Source organism: Squalius cephalus, assembly GCF_949319135.1.
Source record: "Squalius cephalus genome assembly, chromosome: 16".
NCBI lineage: Eukaryota > Metazoa > Chordata > Actinopteri > Cypriniformes > Leuciscidae > Squalius > Squalius cephalus.
Genome location: NC_137137.1, coordinates 15,268,169 through 15,279,143, shown reverse-complemented (window position 1 = coordinate 15,279,143; position 10,975 = coordinate 15,268,169).

The following is a 10,975-nucleotide window of genomic DNA, read 5'->3' as shown; positions in this document are numbered from 1 at the left end:
AGCTGTGATATATAACAGCGCTGAGCACGTCCGTCTTGTAATGGGTTAATATTGATTTCCATATTGATTTTTCACAGGTGTATTTTGAATTACGCATTATAAAGTGTGATGTTTCAGGGTAACATCCGTTTAATGTCAGTTTTTTTTGTTTTTTTGTTTTTTACGTTGTAAATATATTGCATCATGATTGGCATAAATGACATTCGGTCACAAGTCATACGAGAACCATGTCACTTGGCTTCAAATGATCAGTGAACTAAACAAAATCAAACATCAGCTCCACTCATACAGATATGCAAATGTAATTGTTTCCTTAAAAACACAACATATATTCTTTCTTGCCACTTTTCTTCTTGCAATTGTCCATAAATAACATGTAAATGTAAAAAATCATTAGTCTAAATTTACTGACATGGCAGATGCTGTTGGGGCATGATCACGTTATATGACAAAATGTATAAGCACATGGGGTTTTAATGTCATGTTTATCACTTACTGGGCTCAATATGAGCTGATATTTTATGTTGGAGGTTTTATGAGTTATCATGTTTCCCTGAGGCTCTGCCTCTAATTTTCCACCCTCTGCTCTATTGATTCTCAATTAAAAAACAACTATCGCCTGAAAACAAGATCATGTCAGAACATTTCACCATTCTCATAGATCAGTTGTGAACATGTAAAGACTAAGGAGCAGTGAGATTCACACCAGCTGAACCCACGAGATCCAACAGCATTCTTTATTTGAGCTGTTTTTTGGGGCTTTTGTTGTAGTCTTCTTCAAACAGAAGCCAGATGGAAAGAACATTTTGGTGGTGATTTTATCAATCCAGAAACCCTTCACATTTATTCAGTGTTAAATGTTCCAGGTTTTTTTTGTCATAGTTTTTGTCTTTTGACAAAAATAGTTCATATTTTGTCATGTCGTAATTTTAGTCATATTTTACTCACTTTACTTGACTAACTCTTTATTCATGTAAACATCTATCAATATTCAACAAAAATGCCTTCAAGTGAACTTCACTTTTGTGTCATTTTTTTGCAGATACAATATTATGTTTGTGCTGCTTATATAACTGATAAATCAGATGCATTTGGCTAATTAATTAAACTTCTATTGAAGCACATTTTACATCTTGCCTTAAATATCATTGACAAAATCCCCCAAAAAAACTTTCTTCAGTAATTTGATTACCACTGCATGTCCTTCACTTATTTGGCCTTGACCAATCAGATGCCAGCTCGGTCCATGAGAGCATGCACGTCACATGCAGGTCTTCATTCTCTCTGACAGCACTGGAGCTGCTCAGGGCCTCAGCAGTCATTATGTCTTTAACTCACAGGGGTGTAGGCACACTCCTCCTGACCCAAAACCTGTTTATGAAGCTTTTTAGCAATCTAGCAGGTCCGACCCAGGGCCAGCAGTGAAGATCTGCCCTTCATTCACACCTGACAGATTAGACTGTCACATTCTTCCTCTCACTAACGGATGAATGGACGTCCCTAATGGAGAAACTGTGTTCTCATGCAAGCTTTCTCAACCTTGCACCACTGTCCATAGTGGGCACCATGTCAAAATGGAGACTTTTTTTTCCCCAAGGAGAGCACCAAAAAGTCAGAGAGAAAGAGTTGCTCTCGCCTCTTCTTCCTCTGTTTTCTCTGCTTAAATGCTTTGAATATGGCACTTAACATATAGTGCACGGTAATTGCTCTAAAAACTCATTGGTCTTTCTATCCTGTATGAAATATGGTGGAGATGAGCACAATGGTTCTGGAAGTGCTTGGACTGATTAATATTTTATGATTTTTCTCTCTTGGTTTGTGAATAAGTGAACAGAAGAGCTTCAGCAATGAGAGAACAGCTCTGCCCAGGCATATTCAAGTTCATCAGTAACACAAAGGCCAGAATCCATTTTAACAGGTCAACATGTGTAGAGTTGATAACTCTTAGGTTGTACACTATCGATCATTATGTTTTGTGTGTGTGTGTGTGTTGTTGTTGTTGTTGTTTGTTTATACATTTTTTTTTATATTTTTGAAAGAAGTCTCTTATGCTCTCCAAGGCAGCATTTATTTGATTAAAATAATCAAATGTAAATACAGTAAAACTGTAATACTGTTTATTTTAAAATGCAATTAATTCCTGTAATGTCAAAGCTGTATTTTCAGCATCATTACTCCAGTCTTCAGTGTCACACGATCCTTCAGAAATCTTTAAAATTTGTTGATTTGGTGATCAATAAACATTTCTTATTATTATCAGTGTTGAAGTTTTAAAGGGATAGTTCACCTAAAAATGAATATCTTCTTTTGTGTGCAGCAGAAAAAAGAAATTCTTACAGATTTGAAACAACTTGAGGGTGAGTAAATGATGACAGAATTTTCATTTTTGGGTGAACTATCCCTTTAAGGGGAAATTGTGACTATTATTTTTTTCAGGATTCTTGGATGGATGGAAAGTTCATAAGTTCATGAATTCATTTGAAATAGAAATCTTTTATATGAATGTTATTCATTTTGTTCATTAAAAAAAAAAATTTTATAAAAAAATTACTGACCCTAAACTTTTGAACAGTACTGTTAACATTATCTAATGCATTAGGAATCATGTACTAACAGTGAGCAATAATTTTTAAAAAAGTGAAAAATATTTATTATTATTATTTAATGTTTTTAATTATACATTATTTATATTTTTATTGATTTGGATACAATATGATTTTCATATTATATAGTATATATATTTGCATATTTTTTATATTTGTTTATATTTAATCAATTTATTTTTAAATTAAGATGATTTAATGCAGCAGAAGTATTGTTTATTGTTAGTTGATGTTAACTTTTGCATTAACTAATATTACTGTTATGTTAATATTTAACTTAGATTTAAAAGTGTAAAGTGTTACCATTTAACCTAATATTGGATATCTAATAATATCTAAACAATAATCTATTATAGAGTCCTGTGACCTAAGCAGAGGATGAATGGATGGATGGATGGGGTTATCTTCTATAGACTCCTGTGATGAATTCATGTGCATTGTTCCTAACGCTCAATTGGACATGAATCTTTGACAGTCTGACGTATTGGAAAATTATATTTTAAAAACAAAATGTTGAACAAGATTTGTTTTGGATTGAGAACTGGTTGGATTGTGGTACTTACCACATGCAGGTGATAAAAGGGAAGGGACTGAAAAAGAAAAAAAGCATTCATGACATCAGCCAAAAGGTCATTTCAGAAGCAAAGCATGGCATTTCATTTTGATAAAACATTGACAGATTACATTTGTTTGTATTTGGAATAACACGCACCAATTAATCGTGCACAATGAGACCTGGAACATGCATTAAGAAGTAAATAGGGCCAATTTTGATTCCAGTTGACTTGAATGTTAATTCCAGTTGACTTGAATGTTAATAATATTCTTGACTACTTGTGTTGTTGTAATGCATCTCCTTCACCCTGCAACATTATATAACCATTTTTCACAGTGGCATGCACAGTTAAAGAAAGCTTAAATTACTGTTGAGAAATAAAAGCTTTTATAATGCCCTGAAGACATTGTCAGGCTATGCACTTTGATGTAGTTTACTTTCAGAGAATTATGAATATTTCAGAGCTTTTGATTTCATGGGCGCATATGTTTATGTCAAAGTTCTATACACATGCTTTGTTTAGGATAAATCTCTCTGTTCCTGCATCAATTAGATTATAGTTAATACATCTAAGCCCAACAAAACCCCTCTGATAATAATTAATGAACTCAAGATGTTGACGAATGCCAGGTTGAATGCACACCTTTCGAGCATTTAGATTTGTGTATGTGTTCATTTTTGAAGCAAAGCATTAAAGAGAAATCGAGTTTATTAGTGGTGAGATTACTGCTTTATTCTCCTCAACAGAACTGGCATCCAAGGGAAAAGCACCTCTGGCTATCCATAAATGTATATGTAACACTATTCAAGAATTCAAGAATACTAATTATGGAAATGAGATTGTGTTCTTTTTCACAGTGCAGAGTCATGCTCATAGTGTAGGAACTGACGATAAATCTCCTTTTTGCATTGTTACAGAAGCATTCAGAGCTGAAATGTGTCATTAATGCATTAAAAATATATGAACTTGAGACGATTTATGGTCCTTGACTGATTGTTGTTGAGATGTTGTGAGTGCCACGTCCTTCTGTTGTAAATTCAATCACTGCGGGCCATTTTCTCAATGTTTTTGGCATTTTTACAGCGTGTGTGTGTGTTACAGAGAAATTGCGCTGGTACCACTTGTCCCCATTCAAGAGTGGAATGGGTCTTCATGGGCCATTGTTCCAGTTTAGCTGTGACATTATGATTGAAGGTGAGTTCTTTTGTGAATATAATCATACATTTCAACAGCTGTTACTTGGTCAGTAGGAACCCACTGTTTTTTCCATATCACATTAGTCTCTCCCATTTCTAGTCCTACATAACCTACATAATCGGATTTCGGCTATCGGATTGTATCAAATCTAGAAAATGGGTTGGAAAAAAAAACATTAAAAAAAGGAAATCGTCAGAGATTAAACAAAGTGGGTTCTAACAATTGCATCTCTTATTGTTTATATTTGGTTGTCTTTGCTATGGGTCACATGAGGAGCTACGGAAACTCTAAAGGGATAGGAGGATTTTTTTTTGCGTTCTCTCGCAAATGTTCTGCATTCTCCCACGAAACTTTGCAATCACTCTAAAACTTGTTGTTCTTTGCGGATGAACACAAAGTTTCTTGGGAGAATGCAAAACATGTATGAGTGCATTAAAATATACCTTTTTTCCCATTTCATATTTTCCCCCCCCATCACCATGTCCCTTTAGTGCCTCCATAGGGGTCTAATTGTTTGAAGGAAATTGAAAATGGAAAGGGATGTTTGTTTGTTTATGCTGTTTTCTTTCTCTTGAAACTTAAAGTGACCCTACATTGACTCTTCTACTGTTGTTCTTTACTAGTAACCTACACTGTGAAATATAACCATATTTGGTATACATACTGTAAGGTGTAGATTAGTATTGTAGCTCATTCTGGCCCAAGAACCAGCCAAAGAGACCTGTAACGTTAAATGTAGTTTAATACTCGTTTTTTCAAACTTTTCAACTCCAAGAGGGTGTTTTTAAAAAATATCAAGCAGTAAAACTGACTTCAACATTGTTAAAAATAAGACATTTTTCTTGAGCACCAAAACGGAATATTAGAATGATTTCTGAAGGATCATCTGAAGGATTTAAGCTTTGCCATCACAAGAATAAATTACATTTTAAAATATATTAAAATAGAAAACTGTTATTTTAAATAATGTGTAATGTAATTGTAATGATATGTAATAGGCAAAGTAATATTTCACTGTATTTTTCATCCAATAAATAAGGTAGCTTGAAAGGGGATCACAACATCAAATAAATTATTATTATTATTATTTTATTTTTTATTATTTATCAGAAATTGATTGTCCATAGGCATTCTGTCTAGAGCTCTGGTGATCTCTGACTGCAACCCACTAGTGCTCCCATGCAGAGCCAGGGGCGTCTCACCCAGAGACAGCTGAGCAACAGCAAAGCATGGATGGTTTGCTCACTTTTCTGAGTTTTGTTGAACTCTCAGCCCAGCAGGCTGGCTGACACTCCATCAAAGATTATTGGTAGTCTGTCCTCTCTTCAGTTGGTTCCTGAGTTCGTATTTATTTCAGGGCTTCAGAGAAGGTTTAATTCTGACCCACATTTCTCCATTACAGCACTGATCTCTATGCCAAGACACCAGGGATTAAATTAAATACAACTAAATTACTCACACAAGCACACACTGCCTGGGTACAGGGAATAGAGCCAACACTGAGCTGAGGAGGCTGCACGCACTCCTCACCACTGACTTGTGCCCAATACAAGACATTTAGTGCCTCAATGAACAAGTAGAGCACCTTGTCCAATTTAAAGGACATACAAATTATATGTTATAGCACACACACGCACACACACAATTTCTGAGCCTTGTTCTCATGCCCTCACTCCCACTGGAATTACTCTGCGCACTTTGGAATGTAAAAGCAGATAAAGCAGGACAGAACTGAATGTAAAAGGCAGAAAAGCAGGACAAAACTGAGAGAGAATGAGCTCCACTGTATCAATGTCATTATATTGTGATACTCACTGGCTGGAGATCTTTGAGCTTTACTGAAAAGATTTGCTGGCTGAATTCGGTTTTTTGTTTTGTAAACAATCACTGGTTGGAGATTTTTCACACAGACACCACAGAAGCCATGAATTTGGAAACAGCTTATATTTTTCAAAGAGAATAGAGAATACAGTTCTGGTTTATTCTAGTTCAACTCTAGTTAAGGTCCTACAAGACTAGCTATTAGCTATTTTATCATGCTTGCTAAGTTGGATTCTCCTGAACCCTCAGAGAGGTGCAGATTCTCATAGCTGGCAGTTATGTGCCGCCCTCTGCTGGTCATTACTGAATGTGATGTGTGCCTGCTTATTTAGGCTGTATCCCAATTCCTAAACTCATGCTACGCACTAAAAGTATATTCTTTGTGACTGAGAAGAAAGTACACCAGCATTAATATACCCCCTCATAATATTGCATCTTTGTTTGTGTTTGTATACAAGCTTCAGAATCAATAAAAATGAACGGTGAACATGGCTGACAAGAAATTAATTAATATTCAGTTTCAAGAACAACATACATTTCAGTATGATCTTTACACAAAACATCATATGGCTTCAGAAAAATGAATTGCATATACCACTTTTGGACAACCTTTTTTGTCCTTTTTTACTTGAGAGCCTATGATCTCCATGACTCCATCCACTTCTATTGCATGTGAGTGAGCAGTGTGAACAATATCAGCTGCAAAAACGCCAAAGAACTTTTCTATACAACTAAACATGAATTGTTGTAGCTCACTACCATCGTAAAATACGTTACGGAATAAATAGCAAACGTGCTCTCTGAGACTTTCTGCTGAGACTTTCAAAAGCTTGAGCTGAAAAGGAAGCAAAAACGGTGCAATTTGCAATGGACGCAGACAAAATTATAATAACAAGTTTTTGCTTTCTGCATCATCTTTAAAGCTCAGCAAAACATTGGTCTCTTAAGGAGGAAAAAAAAGAGGAGAGCACTTGTTGCAGCCTGGGCATGGAAAAGAGTCACGGTTGGTGTCCACCTGAGTTGATGTCATTTGCCAACGTCGCTTTTTCAGTGACGTACGACTCGCATTGACAGGGGAATATCCGATCTGTCCTCTTGCGTGGCAGACGCAAATGCACTTATCTGATTCATATCAGATTTATTCACATATTAATGAGGCCTGAAATCTGAGAATATCGGAATCTATGTGTTTTTTCCTGCCTACACATTCGTGGGTCATATCCGAAAATCGGAAATGGGTCATTTGAACTATGTAAAGTAAATGTGGCCTAAGTGACTTTGAACGTGGCATGGTTGTTGGTGCTAGACGGGCTGGTCTGAGTATTTCCGAAACTGCTGATTTCCACACACAACCATCTCTATAGGGTTTACAAAGTCAGAAAAAGAGAAAATGCCTCGTTGATTCCACAGATCAGAGGAGAATGGCCAGACTGGTTTGAGGTGATAAAAGAAGACCACACTGGGGGCCACTCCTTTCAACTAAGAACAGGAAACTTTTTTAGGTTACAGGCTCACCAAAATCAGACAATAGAAGATTAGAAAAACGTTACCTGGCTTGATGAGTCTCGATTTCTGCTGCGACATTCAGATGATAGGGTCAGAATTTGGTATAGACAACATGAAAGCATGGATCTATCCTGCCTTGAATCAACGGTTCAGGCTGGTGCTGGTGTTGTAATGGTGTGGGGGATATCCTTAGTTCCAATTGAGCATTATTTAAATGCCACAGCCTACCTGAGTACCTACCTTGTTGCTGATCATGTCCTTTCCTTTATGACCACATGTGTTCAATCTTCTGATGGCTGATTCCAGCAGGATAACATGTCACAAAGCTCAAATCACCTCAAACTGGTTTCTTGACCATGGCAATGAGGTCACTATATCAAATGGCCTTTACAGTCACCAGATCTCAATCCAATAGAGCAACTCTGTGATGTGGTGGAACGGGAGATTCACATCATGGATGTTCAGCTGACAAATCTGCAGCAACTGTGTGGTGCCATGTTAATATGGACCAAAATCTCTGAGGAATATTGCTAGCATCTTGTTGAATATATGCCACAAAGAAGTAAGGCATTTCTGAAGGCACAATGGTGTCCAATCACTGATCTATATAGAATGACTGGATAGCTCATGACGTCATAAACAGTGAAGCCACCGCACCGCCATATTGGTATTCCCTAGTGAGCTCAAGCGTTCTATTGAATCAATAGGAAATTTTATGATTTGACTGAGAAAACATTGCCTAACGAGACACCGTTTTAAAATCTAAAGTCTAGGTGTACCTAATAAAGTGGCCAGTGAGTCTATACAATAAGCCTGTTTTCAATCTACTATGATTTGGGATGCACTAACTGTAATATTGCTTACTATTTGAGACAGATCGTATTTCAATTGGGATGCCGCAGTAGCAAGTGACTGTATGTGTTTAGAGTGTGTCTGTCTGGATGTGTGTGAGAAATGTTTGTAAGCTTCTATTTTCACTTCATGCTGCAAAGTGTGAATCAAAGGGAAATTAAACCTACAGACATCTCTCACATCATATGCTCGAGCACTCTCACAATCATGACTCACTCACCTCCTGAAACAGAGACACTGTGGAAAGGTAACATTCATCATTAGTCTATCCAGAGGAGGTCAAGTGGCACTGATGGAGCTTTGAAGACACACACACACACGCACGCACGCACGCACGCACGCACGCACACACACACACACACACACACACACACACACACACAAACACATGTCTGGTTCACTATCTTTGTGGGGACTCTCCATAGACGTAATGGTTTTTATACCGTACAAACTGTACATTCTATCCCCTTACACTGCCCCTGCCCCTAAACCTACCCATCACAGGAAACATTCTGCATTTTTACTTTCTCAAAACAACTCATCCTGTGTGATTTATAAGCCTTTTGAAAAGTGGGGACCGCTGGCTGGTCCCCACAATGTAGGTGATCTCAGGTTTTACTATTCTTATGGGGACATTTGGTCCCCACAATGTAATATAAACAAGGGCACACATTACACACACACACACACACACACACACACACACACACACACACACACACACACACACACACACACACACACACACACACACACACACACACACACATACACAATATTTTTAAACTCACACTTTTAACATGGAAATCATATTTGTTTTTCTTTGATCACACTATTACAATTAATTTTTATTTGACAAAAAAAAAAAATTATTACATTTTTATTTATTTAACTACTATAGTTTAGGCAATGTTGTTTGCCATGTCCCCTCTATATACTTTCTATTGAATTTTATTAATATTAATATTGTTTTAATCAATTTCCAGTCTTCAGTATCACTCCATCCTGTTGGTCTTTTCCGAAAGATGATTAAAAATGATACAATTTTGTGTTGTCAATACCATAAGCTACAGTTAGTAACTCTCAATTCCTCACTGAGGAAAATAAACTTTAACTCTTTATTTTCTTCCTGCTCATTTTCTTGCCATTGTATAGTTATAATTAATGAAGTCAATGCTTAACTAGGGGTCCGGGACCCACAAGGGGCCAGTAAAATATTTTATTGGTTAGAAAATGCTGAGAAATTGTCATTTGTGACTATTTGTGAATAATTTAAAACAATCTTATTTTTATAAACATAAACAACTGGAAATAGAATACAGAATTTAAATATTTTAACATTAATTATATGTTAAGTATTTATTTATTAAATTGTTTATTTTATTTATTTATTTTTATTTTTATTTAATTGACATTGCTAGTTAGTATGATTTATAAGCTGGTTTCCTTATTGGGGCCAAAAAATATCCCCACAAGGACAACGATTTGAGATATTGCCATCTTTGTGGGGACAATAATGTAACCCATAATGTAGGGTTTACCAGGCCACACACACACACACACACACACACACACACACACACACACACACACACACACACACACACACACACACACACACACACACACACACACACGCACATGAACATTATAATCAATCCTATAGTGCAGACTGATGTTTAGTCATTGTGTGTGTGTGTGTGTGTGTGTGTGTGTGTGTGTGTGTGTGTGTGTGTGTGTGTGTGTGTGTGTGTGTGTGTGTGGCTTCAGCTGGTGTGGAACAGTGATGTCCTGACAGCCAAGTAATATGAGAGAAAGAGAAGAAAAACAGCTTCACGCAGAGAGAGAAAGAGAGACGGATAGGGACACAGTGTGAGAGTGAAAACACAGGGCTAAAGATCCTGAGTGGAATCTATTAGTGTAAAAGCTCTGAGGATGACAGACAAATGGCTTGGTTAGTCGATACTGGCAGCAGCAGTGTCTCCTGTCTGTTTTTATTTCTTTTTAATCCGAGATCACGACCAGAAGGGCCACTCATTTGTTTTGTTGAATATCTCTTTCTCTCACACACCATCTCTGTCTCAAATAAAAAAACAAACCAAACGATAGTAACATCATGGCTTTGAAGGCAAAAATTAAAGAAAAAATTTGTAAAAAGACATGTATATGAGTGTGGAGCAACACGTTATTGAGGGAAGTGTTTGCAAATAGGCTACTTTTCTCATTATGGACTAAAACCATTGTGACATCCAGAAGTATCCAAAAAACTTCTAGAAAAGCAATGAATGATGATTTCAAATCTTTTTTTTTTTTTGTTTGCATTGCAAACATACAGAGAGCTGGGTGCAGTGGGGAATTACGTACATAAACGCATCTCATTTGCATACATAAATTAATCTTTTTATTCATTTCAGTGAGTCTCAATTGAAGCAGTTCAAA